Below are 15,030 nucleotides of genomic sequence, written 5' to 3' on the forward strand. Positions count from 1 at the left end.
CAGCACACTGCAGAGCTTCCTCATTTCTAGAACTTGACAGATCTTCAGAGGAGTGAGAAAATGCCACAGAAACACTCGCAGAATGCTGTCAGTCCCCCACCTGCTCCATACTGACCTGAAAGAGGAACTTTCCCTGCTCCTGTCACCCCCACCCGCTGCCACTCTTTTCCCAGGCGTGGCCAAGGGCCCCATTAAAGACTCCGTTCTGTCCCATCAGTTGAATGTAAGTCATGCTCCAGGTGAGTCACTCCTGCCCCAAGCACCAGCTCTTCCATCAGCATCGGCCCCATCAGCACCACCAGCCACTAGGATGTGGGGGACCCATCCCCGAGCAGCACCTGGATCACAGTGGTTCCCTGGAAAACAGCTGCCAAAGCCATCGGAGCAGCCACAGCTGGTCCCGGCACCAGGATAGAGAGACATGAACCTTTCCCTCTTCTGCTGCCTCCTGCAGAAGCTGCCCGCCCAGTTTGGGTTTCACTCCCATGGAGGTGCTTGAGGCCTAAGAGGAGGATGAGGATACAGGCTGTGGCCCCAGCCCCTTCGTACCCTTGACATCCAGAGACACCCACTTGAAGTGCCTGGAGAATATAAGGGTGCAGGCTTTGCCATGGCTCAGGTTGGAGGCTTCTGTGTACTCTCCACATCTGCCGGGAACATAGACTTCACTGATGTCAAACAAGAAGTGACAACTATTTCACTGATGTGGAGGACACGTAGGTGGTTTCTGCAGTCAAAATGTAATATTTGTTTCTTTGGTGGTAGGTAAGACGCCTTCCTGCAGAAGGTCTAAAGTCTAGCTCCAAATCTAGTTCCAGGACCCCTAGCTTGGGGAAGCCAAAATCTAGGAGTTTACTTCTAAGCAAAGCTGTAGTCACAAAAAGTTAGGATAACTTATGTTTGATCCAAGTGTGAACTGTCTATGTTGGATCCTTTTGTGTGAAAATGGGCATTTTTCCATGTGATAGTTTAGATGTATGAAATACTCATGGATAAGAGGTAGGAAGCGAAGCCAAAACTCATTAGAGAAAACAGTTTGTGCCTTTGCAACAGATGAGCTTGCATATCTGCATTAAAATCTGTGTGTGTAGGACAGCTTGTGACCAAGAGAAAATACATTTGATTCAAGACTGCAGACATACTCTGAGTCTCAACCTTTAATGGTTGAACTGCGTGAGAACATTCTCCTGTTTCCCAAACATGGATGGAGCTTGACTGGAGTTAGTGATGGCCTCTGAGTTCTCAGCTTCCAAAGGTTGTTGCTGAGAGGTCAGCAAACATAGAGGAGATTATAAACTTGGGGCTGGAAGGTTTAAATTTGCTATATGGGGATCTGCACATCTGTGAAAACCTTTGGGATGTGTATGAATAAAAATAAGCAAATGATTTGATAGTCGGCCCTTTAATCAAACTGTCCAGTTACATAAACGTCAATTCAGGGTGTCCTGTTTGACTTCAGCAGTGCTTTGGATTTACGTAGTTGGAGCTTAAATGAAAGGCTATCCTGCTGCTGTCTCAATACTGAAACACATTCTGGGTCTAACTGCTCATATATACAAAACCATTAATGGAGTTTTTTTTTTTTCCAAAGCCTTTAGGCTATGCCTAGCATTTGGGTTTCTGCTGATGGCTATCATCACCATCATTCTACTTGGTAAGATTCTGGCAACTTTTTCCTGGGCTCCAGGATCACAGTAGCCAAGCACACCAGTGTTAGTACTCTGCTGTGCCTGCAGAGTCACAAAACCTGCGACTTCCATCACTAGTTCGGTTGTTTTGATGTTGGTGTAAGCTTGAATAACCTCCATGCAGAGAGAGAATTCTTACGATAAAATCCAGATGATTCAGATGTAAAATTTTGGTTTGTTTTATTGTTTGTTTTAATCCTTTTTGTTGCTTCCTGGCTACTGTTAAGAGTGTAGTTTTTCGCCTGGCCTTGCGTGGGTTACGTGAGCCTGGGTGTGCTAAAAAAAGACAACATGTTGCACAGAAAAGGTCACTGTCACCACTGAGTAACAATGAGGGCAGATTATTTTGGTTGGAAAATAGAAAGCAAAGTAAATGCAAGTTAATTATCTTCATTGCAAGAATTGAGCTCAACACTGAAACAAAATGTGTCAGTGAGTCCGGTCACCCATTAAGATGTGACAGGGGTGACCTCCTGTCACCACCAAGATGAATGGGCATCAAAATGTGCTGGGGAACAAATCCAATGAGCCATTCTTCAAACCATTGCTTTCAAATAGCATCATATCAACACCTAATTTACTTACCTTCCCATAGATTTATCAAGCACTTAAAGTGTGATTACAAAATCAAAGCAACTTGTCTTCATGGAATATCTCACCAGTTGTAGATACTCAAGCAACTTTATTACTTAAAATGAGCTCGATCAATAAATTAGTATGAGTGTTATTACCTTGTTACTGGATTTAGAATGTGTCACGGATAAATCATCAGTTTTCAGAGTCCCTAACTCTCTAAAATTCAAGGGTGTTTTTCTAAAACCTACTTTTTTTTTCTATTGACTGCAATAATTAGGCTGTGGCCCCCAACCCTCACATTTCTCAGCTGAAGATGGTGTTTGAAAGGCAGGGAAGGTTAGAACCTTTGCCCTCCCTTTGGCCTCTCTTCTAGCATCTCATGTGGCATTGGCTCTCAAATAATCTACATTCTAGGCTGAGTTACAGTGACGAATGCTAAGATTTTACCAGGTAGAAATTTTGTTCTCTCTTTTCCTTTGTAGCTGCAAAACCTGAGACGTCACCATGGAAAATGTCCTCCTGAACAGTGCCCCAGAGGGTGGATGGGTTTCAAAAATAAATGTTATTTCATCTCAGAGAAGGAAAAACTGGATATCTAGTCAGACCTTCTGCACAGAGAATGAATCCATGCTAGCCACTTTTGAAACCCAGGAAGAAATGGTAATGGGAAAAAACACCCCAACAACAAACCAGAATGCAACTTCTGCATCTCTCTCCTTCAGGTAATTTATTTATTTATTTATTTGTTTATTTTGCATGCTATGGTTATCCTTTAAATCCTTGTAAAATAAATAAAAAGTGTGAATTCAGGCAGTGGGAAGTACTTTGTCACAGCCAGTTGGCTGCAGTAGCTGCAGGAACAGTAGCAGCTGTTCCACACTGCTTTGATGCCTGGATTTGACTTTATGAAAAACTCTTCAGAGTGGGTCAGTTTGCCTAGTTTTACTCTTCTGTCCTGGACTGACCTTCATCTTCAAAGCAGGTATGAATCTGTCCAACATCTAGTACAGACAAATAAGTGGATACTTTGGTTTTTATAAGAAACCAAACATTTAAAACCATTCTTCAGCATACCAGAAATTGTCCATCTTTGTCTGCTTGCACCTTTAGATATGCCTTTTACAGAGGCATGCTTATACCAGTCATGGGAGCATGCTCCCGCTGCAACTGGCTTGGACATTTTCTCGCGCTAGCAAGTTTGTTAAAATACTTTGATTTTCTCTGTTATGGTCCAGTTGCATATAGTCAGTGAATGCCAGTGACATCTTACTACTGCGTGGTACTAAAAGTGTACAGTACTTTTACAGATCTGCAGTCTTTTGGGTCAACGGTAAACTAGTTTAATCAAAAAAGTTAGCTGTGTTTGAACTGAAGTTTCTGTGGAAGACTGGAGGAGTATGAGGCTGCACTCTTTCCATGTCTATTAAAGGCCATGATGACAGCTAATAGTTGTCTCATGAGATAACATTAACCCATTGCAAGTGCTGTTTCTATTACCTTCCATTATTCTTTGCCGTGTTCACTACAGGTTGTTGAAAACTTCTGGAGCACTGAACTGTCTTTTACTTTATTTGTACACCCACAGATAAAAATCTTTAAATGTAAATTATGTAAGTAATAATTGGGAAGGGGAGGAGTCCTGATATGCCCATCTGAAATGCAGGAAACACCTGTATGTACCAACCTATTTAGACTGAGCTGCTGCATATGTAAGAGCTTGATAAACATATAGACAGACAGAAACCAATACATGGTGTTTGGGTACTTTTGTGTTTAGAGAACAGTAATAATTTTCAATGGTATAGAATTGAACAACTTCACTGAAGTTTATGATACTGTAAGGGTCAATTCAAAGACAGAATTAAGCTTTAAAATATCAGTGAAATGCTTATGAGTGTTCTAGGTGACAGAGTGATGAACTAGTTCTGCTCAAAAGTCACTGGAGGAATTTGCTTCTCATGGTGAGAGCTCATGTTTACAAACATCCAAAATACCCTTTTTTGTTTTCTTAGCATTCATTAGCCAAGTGTTTGAAAATAGACAACTGCTGGATTGGGTTGCACAAGAAAGGTGAAACCTTCTACTGGGAGAATGGCGCTGCCTTGAAGAAGGCCTTGTAAGTTCCTTGTGATTATCTAACATGTACTTAAGAAAATGTAGAATTAAGGTGTAGAACATAATGTTATTTCTACCAGATTCTTTTTTTCCCACCTGTGAGTTATAGCTATGACTTTGAAAATGAACTATCCACCATTAGCATCAATGTAGAAAAGTCCCTGATTCAAGAAGGGTTTTTTGGTAGCTTAGCACAACGAGACAATGTTCTCGATCATCCCTGTTTACCTTAATTTATACATGTTTTTCAGTACATAGTATAAACATTTCAATCTCTTCAGATTTTGACACTTTTTGGTTTCCAGTGTTATTCTCTGTGCACATCTTCCTGAAATACACATTACCTAGCAAATATACATACATTTTCTAGGGATGAAGGAGAATGAAGTGACAAGTATGAGAGTATGATAATTTACAGATGGATTAAGCAGCCTCATAAGAAAAATCGTATGTGCTTTAGGCTCATCAAATAGCAGTTCCCCTTATCTTTCTCTCCAGAGCATTTATGACTTCAGTAATTCTACACAGGATATGTCATAAAGTCTTTTGTCTTTCCTTCTGTTATTGTATGATACTTGGTATGGATTGTTCATAGAATCATGCAACACCATGTGAGTTAAACAGGCTTTTATAACATCATTCATCACTCACATTGCTTTTAGCGGCTGAAACTACATATTATTAGGGAACAAAGTCAACTGGAAACTACTTCAGCAGAAGCCTTGTTTTACAGCAGGTTAAAATATTTGGCTCAATAGTAGAAATTATTTAACAATCACTGTTTTCTTCCTGTACTTTTTTTCAGGTTCCAGATACAGAATCACTCTGAATGTGTCTACTTGGATGGTTTCACTATTTCTGCATCAGCATGCTCTTTGCCAAGGTTCTCAATCTGTCTGAAACTTCATATTAACAGTTAAACACCTATTGTGCAGTGGGCCTGCTGTCTCAGACCATCTGGAAGCCTAAACAGGACAGAGGAGGATTTGTGTCAGCTGCCAAAATGTGCTTCTAGGTCTTTGCTGCTTTGGATTTGAGGATCCGAACCTGACTCCCTTCTGATCACTACATTCATGAAGAGTGAACTTGGATAAAACTGGAGAAGTGCAGTGGTGGTGCAGTCAGATCAGCATGCAGCAATCCAGCACCACATGCCATCTTTCCTGCCCTGAGACTGTTGTAACAGATAGAGCCCAGAGTCATGAACTAAAATGACTAAGGGAATAACCACAGAATCATAGAATCAGCAAGATTGGGAAAGACCTTTAAGATCATCAAGTCCAACTATTACCCCAGGACTGCGAAGTCCACCACTGAACCGTATCACTGAGGGGCCTCATCTACATGCTGTGTAGATATACCTATGTGTATACCTGTTAAAAGACAGGAAAGGCGATGGTGGTTAACTGGAATATATTGGAAAGTGTGGGACCTGGTCATGACATAAATTATGTCAAATAAGTGATGCATGCTGTCCTGGCACCACCCACCTGGTGCAAAAATTCTGCTGCTGGTGGACAGAGGGTAATGTTTACTGGTCACAAAGTGCAGGACTGGGACATGAGAGCTGCCGCTTTGCTGGTGCCCCTCTGCTGAAGCTTCCCATGCACTGTTAGCACAATCCTTGGCTGCTCCATTCCTGGAGTGGGTGTGGAGTCTATATTAGCTTCCCACAGTTGTCCTGCACAGGAGCAATCCCTAGCAGATGGGTGGAGCCGATAGCTGGAGGCAGTAACTTCACTTGCATTAGTGAGGTCTGCTGGAATTTCTGTTGGAGCTGGAATTTCACTTGGCTGGTTACGGAGAAGACATCAGCAGAGGCTGTGCATTTCTTTTCCACTTGCATCTTGCCTGCTACTGATGTAGAGTCACAGAATCATTTAGGTTGGAAGAGTCCCTTAAGATCATCCAGTCCAATGACACATGATGTAGCTTATAGGGGCAACTGATAGTGGCACAGACTGGTCCTTTGGTTCAGCTGCAGGACCTGCTCCCGGGGTTGGAGTGGCTGCAGTGTCTGTTGTTGGAGTTGGGGTAGCTGCTGTGCTTGTTGCTGGGGATGGAGCAGCTGCATTGTCTGTTGCTTTGCCATCAGATCCAGAGGCATCTTTTTCCTGCTCCTTACAGAACAGGGCATAGGCCAAGCTGCAGCACATTGCGGTGATCTGTCCCTCTCTGGTCCTGCCAGGATGACAACACACCTCACTTAAGTGTTCTGATAATTTGTCTGGATTTCACACTTTTCAAACGGGTGAATTTCCAAAGCACTGGAGGGCCCCACTGGCCCAGATACTTGCCATATGATCCCACACACCCTGCCACTCATGTCCAGCCTTGTGGAAGATCTCTTGGTGGTGTTCTTAGATAGCTGTTTAACCTTAGACAAGACCCGAACCTGACACTGCTTAGCTTCTAAGATCCGACGAGTTTGGACATGCTCAGGGTGGTATGGCCTTAGGTAAAACGTGCGCAGTACAGGCAGCAATATGCAGACTCCCAGCAAATGGAGAAGCTGGTTTCAAAAGTATCCAAAGGATATTCAAAATCTTTAAAATTCCCTAGATCTACTGGAAATAGCCTGGTGGGGGAGTGGAAGGTGTGAGGATGTCCCCTCTATAGGTTGGCCCTCCAAGGGGGAAAAAACAAGGTGTAATTGTTAACAATTCTTACTACATGCATCACAAAGTAGAGAGGTGATGGCTATGCTGAGAACACATACCAGATCTGTTTTACAATCAATAATTCTATTGTATTACAAGCCATTATCATAAAGTACAATGAAAAAAGAACTTTAGCCCAGGCCCCAAAGCCGATAAACACTAAAACAGCAAATACTGGCTCCAAGGAAGATATGACATAATGAAACTCCAAACCGAATGCTGGTCTGGAGTGCAACACCAAGTGCAAAGACCAAATGCAGCAACTCTGAGAGCAAATAAATAAACATTGTGATGAGTGACTATTAATCCAAAACAATGAGTGCTTATCACAAATAGGATTAGACACACTCTGGTCAGATCTGTCATTACTGCAACCCTTCATGCCTCACACTGGACGCCAAAAAAGTCTGTCATGGTTTAAGCCCAGACGGTAACTCGGAACCACTCAGCCGCTCACTCACTCCCCACTTTCTCCCCTTGCTCCCTGAGGGATGGGGAGGAGAATCAAAAGAATGCAACTCCCACAGGTTGAGATAAGAACAGTCCAGTAACTAAGGTATAACACAAATCACTACTGCTACCACCAGTAATAATAATGGTAAGGGGAATAACAAGAAGGGGAGAATATAAAACTAAAAAGGGAAGGGGAAAAAAATAAACACCAGCTTTCTTTGCTGCTCTTGTACATACTCACTATATATACACCCAGTTTGTGTTAGTGTGCTTGTTTGCTTTAGTGTGCTTCTTTAATAAACTGTGCATGTTATACAGCTAGTGTGTGGGTGTTTTGTAGATTACCCTGCCTGGCAGCGGAATATTGACCCAGGAGTAATCCTGGAGAGAATCCAGCATTGCTGTATATATGATGGAGGTGGTAAAGACAGTGCGTGCACCATCTCGGGCACGTGCCTGGTACAGGCACAGAACTGCTTGGAGAGGGGTGATTTGTAGAAGTAGTCGGGAGATGGGCTGTGTAAAAGAGGAACTGAAAAGAGAAAGACAATGAACATGTGTCTTGGAACAAAGAATTGAAATTATGCTGGCATGAGTGAAAAAAGAAAACACCCCAGTGTTGTCCAACAGAAGCTGGTTGAGGGCACAGACCTGGAGGACTGGGGCAGTGGTATCTGGGGAGATTCTGATGAGAGCTGCTCCAAAGAGGTGGAGGAACTGGAGGAAAGGAATGTGTGATTTGTAATTAAAACAGAAAGGCAGAAGGGCCCACGAGGCAGCAACCCTCGAACCATGTTCCACACAGCTCCTGGTCAGGACTTCAGCTCAGGGAATTGCAAATGGAGTTTTCTAGCAAGGCAGGTGAAATGGAAACAGAGTATTTGTGGAGTCTCTCTGACAGAGGGTGATCAGGAACTGTTCGGTGATGAAGAGTGGATTTGGGATCCAGGGATGTTTTTGAGCAACAGATTCGCAAGCTATCAGTCGATAACCTCAGGAGGGCTTATTGGGCTGGGGACTTACTGGACCTTAAGGAGAGAGGAGACCCTATCGCTGCGACAACGAAAGGGCTATCGGAGCTGGACCTCAAGGAGAGAGGAGAGCCTGCCACTGTGAAAACAAAAGGGCTGTCAGAGCTATCGCAGAGAGTACAGACGGCTGCTTGTCCCCAGGTGATGTATCTGAGGGCTGCACGGAATACCGATGGCCCTTCCCGAAGGTGCCAGGCATCTCAGGCCCCTCCGTAAAGGATCACCAGACGTTCTGAAAACGCTCTTTCAGTCTCCAAGGGAGAGAATTCTGGCAGCCACTGAGCAGCCCCCGTGCGCGTCTGGACTCGGGCGGAGACATCACACAGTTACTCCGGGGCGCGACATGGGCTGGGCTGGCCCGAGAGCGTCCGACGGGGAACCCCGCTGGGACCTCGGACCGTCCCGGGACAGAGTGGGTCGGCCTCACGTTTGTGACAGAAATGACCTTTGGCGAAAAGCGTTCCTGCCGGGGCACCCAGCGCGGGGCTGCACGGACAGCCCAAGGGTCACATCCCGGCACTGCTGCAAGAAGGGTTAAGAGCCTAGGCACACGCAAATGCGACCGCCCTTCCCCTTCCCTCCCCGCTCCCCCCCCCCCCGGCCGCGACGATGTTACTAACCAGCTGGCAGCTTTGCGGGAGGACTCGAAGTGGTTAACAAACTGGAAGCTGCGATTTGGGGCTCGGGCTGCCCCCTGGGAAACATGAATACCTGCCAATGGTCCTCGGATAAGGAGCCCTATGGACATATCCCCATGGGGCCAAAGTCTGGAGTTTTTAATTGACACGGGGCCCAAATTAATGCTTTAAATAAACAGCAAATAGAGAAGTTAGGAATTAAACCATCAAAGCAAAGCTGTAAATATAGTGGGGGTAGCTGGTGTAGCAAAAAAATTCCTCCTCACTCTCGCTACCTGGGGAGAAGAGGATGACCCCTGTGAAAGTGGCTCTAAATCCTCACAAGGAAAATACATTCGGATTTGACACACTGGCAGGCAACAATCGTATTGACACAATGGTGGGGTGTGGAGTTTTGGATATAGAGAGGCAGAAGCCCCCCATGTGAGGTTTTTGCAGGCTGCCCCTGCACCACCCCGATCTAGAACAACCTGGGTCTCTCAATACCTCTCTCCCAACCACTCCCAAATGGGGCATATCTGACGTAATTAAAGACCTGGAGAAGAGACAGTAGAAGTTGTGCACACTCCCCTTATAACTCTCCAGTTTGGCCAATGGTGTTTAGCAATTAATTACAGAAAATTGAATAGTAATACTTCACCATTGGCTGCTGCTGTCCCTAGCATAATCTTTGTAGTGACAGCAATACAGGCTGCTGCCCACCCCTGCATTGTGCCTCATCTCCCTGGAGCGTGCAATGGGTGAAGAAGTGGTTTGACCCATGAGTGGGTCTTAAAGAGTATCTACAATTGAATTGAAAGGTAGGAGAAACATGGGAAATTGTTTCTGCTGAATTCAGAAAATAAGCTGTAGCAGACTGCACTGCATTACTGCCAAACTGTAGCATTTGTCCTTTGAGAGCCAAAAGCAGCCTCCATGCTGTGCAGGGGTGGCTTAGTTTTGAGCTCAGTGCATTTTCATACTGGATGTGACACGCTGCTTGCCCACTGATGGGGAAAGGTGTACTGTAACTTTGGTAGCAGCACCTCTGAGTTTTCATGTTGGTTTGGCTAGCAGAGGCACGTCTGTGCACTTCATGTCTCTGCTTCCTCATCGCTTGTTCTTGCTCCTTGTGCCACACCCATGACTGCCCCTGCCTATTCCTGGCAGTCCCAGGGTGTCATTTGAAGAGCTGTGTGTGACTGGTCCTTAATTACTGGGTCATCATCCCTGTGTTAATGAAAACGATTACTGCACATCATGTAAAGGTGGTTTGGCACTCTTTGGTAAGAAAGCCAGCAGAAAATTCTACATTGCAGCATCATCTCTGTTCCAGCTCTGCATTGGACAGGGGTCAGAGAGCCTCATTCCCCTCTGTGAAGGAGAGTCCCAAGCTATGTGGCAGGCCTCATTCCTGTTTTCCCCCAGGAACTGCTGGTTTTGTGCAGTGCTGTGTTTCGGCTTTTGTCTGAGAATAATGCTGATAGCACACCCATGTTTTAGCTGTTGCTCAGTAGCGCTTACCCTGATCAAGCACTTTTCAGTCTCCCATGCTCTGCCAGTGAGGAGGGGCACGGGAAGCTGGGAGGGAGCAAGACAGTTGACCCAAAGTAGCCAAAGGGGTATTCCATACCACAGCATGTCATGCCCAGTGTATAAACTGAGGGGCGTTGCTGTGGTCAGGAGGGTATTGGTCAGCGTGTGATGAGCATCACTTGTGTTTTCTGAATTTTCATGTATTCTTTTCTGTTATTTCCTATTAATTATCATAATATTGTTAGTATTATTTATATTTTGCTGCAGCTCCTTGCCCTCAGGTGCAACCAGTAGTGAGGCTGAGCATGTTATTCTTGGTAGGCACACACACACAAATGCACATACGCACCACAGATATAAATACATACATGGCTGCCACAGAGATCTACAGAGACAGGAGAGCACTTCCATGAACACAAATGGCATCAACAGCCTCCCTCCTTTTTTTCTCCCTGGCTGAGTAGAGTAGAGGTCTACTAATGAAAAATATATATGCATATGTATATCTATGATGTGGATCCCATCAGCATATGGGCTGTTGCAAATCAGAGCATTATCAGGTCAGGTAAAACAAATAAATGATGCTTTCCATGGCTTGAATGTGCTACATAAAGATACCTAAATTCCAAAATTAACTTTGGGACTTAAAGCTCACTTTTGATCCAATTCTTGTTCCAGATCTCACCGGCAGAAAGTAGCTTATCACTCTTATAAGGAGAAAATATCCAGCTTCCAACATCAGATGAGTTTCAGCATTGGACTGCTGTTGTTACCTAGTAAAGGGAGTTATTAATCAAGCTCTTGCTGCTGTCGTGAATCAGCTGTGGTGCAGCCCATTGCTCCTCTGACATCAGGTCTCGATTGCAGGCTGAACAAGAAAGAATATTCTAATAATGAAAGCATGGAAAGAGGGATGTGTTTTACACTTTATATTTGACACAATTTGTTCAAGATCCAGACTCTTGACTTGACTGTTTCACTTTCCCATTCTGTAGGCTGATTATTTTTTTTCTTTTAGACAACAAAATTAGGATAGCATATTACACTTCGGAGCTTGTGTGTCTTATTTAAGTATTTGCCATTGAAGTCACTGTTGGTTAGTTGCTGTTGGTCATGACCCCACAAGAAGACCTGCGGAGCTCAAATTACTCAGTATGATCTGCAGGTTTTCAGGTTTGCAACAGGAAAGAGTGACTCCACTAAGGGATGTAACTAGATTCTTCCCACTGCTGCAGAGAAAACTAACCTTCCTGAATATCACATTGTGCTCCCATATTTCCTGCTGTAACCAAAGGGCAGTCAAAAGGAGACAACAGAGTCAGTATAGCTATTGCTAAATGCATCCTCTTTAGGGAGGGATCTCTGATAAGACCATGTGATGCTAACTATCCCATATCCCCCAACTCAAGGCTCTAGAACAGTTTGGAGTGGCTGAATTGCATGTTACAAGACCCAGGTCTTCTTTGTAAACACAGGAGCAGCAATAAGGACTTTACTGCAGTCCACACTGTGAAGTGTCATGTGTCCTGAGATGTGCAATGGAGGTGTGTGGGGGTGACTGCAAGCACAAAGCCTACTGCCAAAGCAAAAAGGGGTCCAACCCATAATGACTATCAGCTGTGCTCCGTGCCATGAATTATCTCCAGAACCATACCTAGGTTTCTTCCTAGAAGGAACTGTGTGGTTCATTCCAAAACAGCTCCCTGTGATGAACTGACAGCCATGCAGAGTGGACAAACTAGGAACCAGGACATGGGAGCCAAGTGATCTGATAGTGCAGATATGCCCAGAAGATGAGGTATTAGCTGAAGAGACAAGGATGACCATGTGAGCTGTGCCAGTGGCGGTGGTTTTGTGTGAAGGTACACAGAGCTGAAAGTGTTGTAAACCCCTATCCGTGTTTTATAGCATCTAAAGTGCTTCTCCTGGAAAATTCAAGTTCTTCAAGGAGATGACCTGCAGGGTGACCTTGCTGGTTAAAAAATGTGAGGTGAAGACACAAAGTGATTTGAGCTGCAGTTTGTGGTCTCTGATTCCTGCAAGAATGACTGGCTGTAAAGGCAGAATAGGGACAGATGCAAGAACCTTGTTTTTGCTACCTGAAGAGACCCTCTTGAAGGCTCCTTCAGCATCCTAGAGCACAGCGGAGGAACAGCTGAGGGAAATGAGGTTGTTTTAGTCTGAAGAAAAGAAGGCTCAGGAGGGACCTTGTCGCTCCCTACAACTACCTGAAAGGAGGATTGACAGAGGAGGTGGCTGGTCTCTTCTTCAAAGAAACAAGTGACAGGACAAGAGGAAACAGCCTCAAGCTGCACCAGGGGAGGTTTAGACTGGATATTAGGCACAATTTCTTCCCCAAAAGGGTGGTCAGGCATTGGAACAGGCTGCCCAGGGCAGTGGTAGAATCAACATCCCTGGAAGTGTTCATAAACCATGTAGACAAGGCCTTCAGTGACAAGGTTTAGTAGGTGGCCTTGGCAGTCCTGGGGTAACAGTTGGGTTTGATGATCTTAAAGGTCTTGTCCAACTTGGTTGATTCTATGATTCTATGTTCCTGTTGCTTACATATTAGCTCATCAAGCGCTGTCTTTCGCAAAATTACAGTGAGTAGCACAGCAGCTGCTTGTAGAAACTTTATGGAAATTGTTTCATATAACCAGTAAGAAGTTTTCAGAAGACCATAAGGCTTTGTTAGACAAAATAACACACCTGAAAAATGTCTTGTACTAAATGGAAGCCTTGGGGTTACAGAGCATGTGGTGGAGCCATCACTCATTGCTCAAAAGACTGGGAAAATCAGGTCTTAAAATATAATGAGGGAAAACATCACTTTATACAATATATATCTCATGTTTTAAACTACTGATTCTCCTGAATCACTGGCAGCTCATATTAACTATTTCTCAGCTTATCCATGAGATCATTGGTCTTCATAGTGTTTTCAGTTAGAAGTTTAATGATCAAGATGCCTGGTTACCTGCACTTGGTAGTACACTTGTGCTTATGATTGTTTGGTAGAGGTTCATTGGGCCATGCAGCTGGGGAACTATTGCTCTTAGGCTCTTGTTCCAACTGATGCTATAGAATGAAGAGTGGGAGTCTGTCCTGGCTCATGATCAACTGCAACGTCAACCTGAGTGTACCTTGTGAAATGTCTGTTGGCAAGGATCCTCACAGTCATCCCAGAGAAGGAAAAGCAGGAATGTTTTCAGGTGCCAAGCTTGGCTTTCCTGTGATTGCAAAACATCACAGAGTTTAGATATTTCCAAAAGAGTAAAACAAGGGGATTCCATAAATTGGGAGATTGTTGACTGGGCTAGTCTGGGGGCTGGTGTATTGCTCTCTTTAACAGTAAAAAAAAAAACCAAGCCCCAAACCCCAAACCACACAAAACAAAAAAATTACGTTTGAAACCCAAATGACCTCCTTTAACCATAAGGAGTGGGAGGTTGTTTAGAATCTGAATATGGAGGTAACTGATTCTCATTCATTTTCTTTGTAATAGAATCTAAAAGCTGAGATGATGATATTATATTTCAAGAAGGAAGTTTAAAAAGACATTTTTCACTATGAGGGTGGCAAGACACTGGCACAGGGTACCCAGAGAAGCTGTGGCTGCCCCATCCCTGGCAGTGTTCACGACCAGGGTGGACAGGTCTTGAAGCAACCTGGTCTAGTGGAAGGTGTCCCTGCCTGTAGCAAGGGGGCTGGAAATGGATGAGCTTTTAAGGTCCTGCAGCCCAAACCATTCTAGGATTCTGTGATTCTGTATGTTTCCTTCTTTTAACTCAATAACTGTTGGCCTTTTTTAAAGCCTGGTGCATCTGGCTGCCTATCTCTACCTAACACAGCAAAACAATATAAATAAGGGAACAAGGAAAATAGTGAATACAGGAAAATTTTCTACTGAAGGAAAAAAATATTTTTATCCTTTAAAAGAGTCCCTGACACACTTTTCTGCCCTTTGTGATTAACTGAAGTACATGATCATGGTCCCTTATGGCAAAGGTTTGTAATAACCAAATCTTAAATTAAATCAATATGCCATTGGTTCAAGATTTTGAGCTAATTCAGAATGGCAGCAGTATAATTACTGTATCAGAATTACATTGTTCATAGACTGTTGGGCTTTTTTAATTTTTGAGAAATTAAATTTTGATATCAAATTGTTCCTTTAAATATAGTAATATTTAATACTTATTAGATTAACTAGAACAATAGGGAATAATATTTATTGCTTACACTGCTCATGCACTCTTCTTGACCTCATTTTCTACCCTTCTCATTACATGTCCCTGTAGATTCTCTGGCAGGCTTCCTGTTCCTGTTGCATATGAAGAAAGATTGGGGCTTA

At 43.8% G+C, this 15,030-nt stretch overlaps 1 long non-coding RNA gene across 1 annotated transcript; it reads left to right on the forward strand.

The window, feature by feature from the left end:
- The first annotated feature begins 3,659 nt into the window (after positions 1 to 3,659).
- LOC134161290 (uncharacterized) lies at positions 3,660 to 5,773 on the forward strand. Its single transcript, XR_009963928.1, has 2 exons — positions 3,660 to 4,380; positions 5,185 to 5,773. It is a non-coding gene; the product is annotated as an uncharacterized LOC134161290 (long non-coding RNA).
- The last annotated feature ends 9,257 nt before the right edge of the window (positions 5,774 to 15,030 follow it).

The sequence above is a fragment of the Pezoporus occidentalis genome, unplaced genomic scaffold, assembly GCF_034315485.1.
Source record: "Pezoporus occidentalis ecotype Australia unplaced genomic scaffold, CSIRO_AGI_Poc_V1 ctg172, whole genome shotgun sequence".
Lineage (NCBI taxonomy): Eukaryota > Metazoa > Chordata > Aves > Psittaciformes > Psittacidae > Pezoporus > Pezoporus occidentalis.